Source organism: Scyliorhinus torazame, unplaced genomic scaffold (assembly GCF_047496885.1).
Source record: "Scyliorhinus torazame isolate Kashiwa2021f unplaced genomic scaffold, sScyTor2.1 scaffold_113, whole genome shotgun sequence".
Taxonomy (NCBI): Eukaryota; Metazoa; Chordata; class Chondrichthyes; order Carcharhiniformes; family Scyliorhinidae; genus Scyliorhinus; species Scyliorhinus torazame.
Window position 1 is genome coordinate 186,140 of NW_027307840.1, and position 1,628 is coordinate 187,767.

Genomic DNA, 1,628 nt, shown 5'->3' on the forward strand with positions numbered 1-1,628 from the left:
ACAGAGAGTGAGGGGCACAGAGAGAGTGAGGGACACAGAGAGTGAGGAACACAGAGAGTGAGGAACACAGAGAGGGAGGGACACAGAGAGAGCGAGGGACACAGAGAGCGAGGGACACAGAGAGAGCAAGGGACACAGAGAGAGTGAGCGACTCAGGGAGAGCGAGGGACACAGAGAGAGTGAGGGACACAGAGAGAGCGAGGGACACAGAGAGCGCGAGGGACACAGCGAGAGCGAGGGACACACAGAAAGGGAGGGACACAGACAGAGCCACACACAGACACAAACTCAGACAGGCTGCGTCAATACATCTTTCAAATGGAGCGAGATCCATTCTCCACCTTTAACTTGGAGAGGTGTATCTGGCCTGTGTGTGACCCAAGTCACACACTGACTCTGAACATCCTCACAGCAGCTTGGGGACAGACTTTTCTAAAGCACTTTTCATAACCTTTGGGTATCACAAACTGCTTCACAGGCAATGGAGCCCTTTTGAAATCTAGTCAGGAGTAATTTAGGAAATGGACCAGCTAATTTCAGAGAGAGACACAGAAACAGGATGAGATTGTGCTGTACATGTTTCAGAGCTGTCACTGAGACACACACGAGATGTACAATATCAATTATTATTCTGAAGCATGTGATTAAATCAGCCCTGAGACTGAATTCCAGTGTTTCAGAGTAAAGCTTCATCTACACTGTCCATCAAACACTCACAACCCAAATACTGTCTGTGCTTAAATACAGAGTCAAAATCCCTCTGTCCTATCCAAAGAATTTTTCATTGCAGATAGTTATATTTATTTTATGGAAAAGCAGAACTCAAATTGCACAGACTCCCAGGGTGGACTCTTGTTTATTTCAGCCCTTCACATTCAAACGTGAAGTTTAAGCTCCGATTACAGGTGTCTGCTTGTCTCTGTTTGTATATTTTCTGTTACTGTTGTTTTGTCACTTGTCTGAAGTATTTGAATAATAGGCCTTGGTTAATCAATCCTTCCTCACAGCACATGGAAGTTGTGAATCTTCAAGGCTGTCAGTCTGATATAGATAACAAAAAAATACATCCTTTGATCAATCCATTCCCCAACCCTAAATAGATCTTACACATTTCCATAATGCAGGATTATCTCCATTAAAACTTCCAATCCGTTCCCAATACTCTTGTTAACATTTGCCTGTATAACCTAAATTCCACTGACAGATTCCGAAAGCTGCACAGAAAAATGACTGGGTATTTTAAACTTTGAAACAAAACTATTTGAACTTGTGCTTCAATCCTATTGTACAGAAATGTTGTCCGGTGGGCTGACAGTTTCTCAGTAAGACTGAAACATTGAGGTACGCCTCGCACTGCACTTGACAACATTTGTGGCACTTCAGGCAAGAGAGAGAGAGTGAGGGACACAGCAAGAGAGAGTGAGGGGCACAGCGAGAGAGAGTGAGGGACACAGCGAGAGAGAATGAGGGACACAGCGAGAGAGAGTGAGGGACACAGCGAGAGAGAGTGAGGGACGCAGCGAGAGAGAGTGAGGGACACAGCGAGAGAGAGTGAGGGACGCAGCGAGAGAGAGTGAGGGACGCAGCGAGAGAGAGTGAGGGGCGCAGCGAGAGAGAGTGAGGGACAC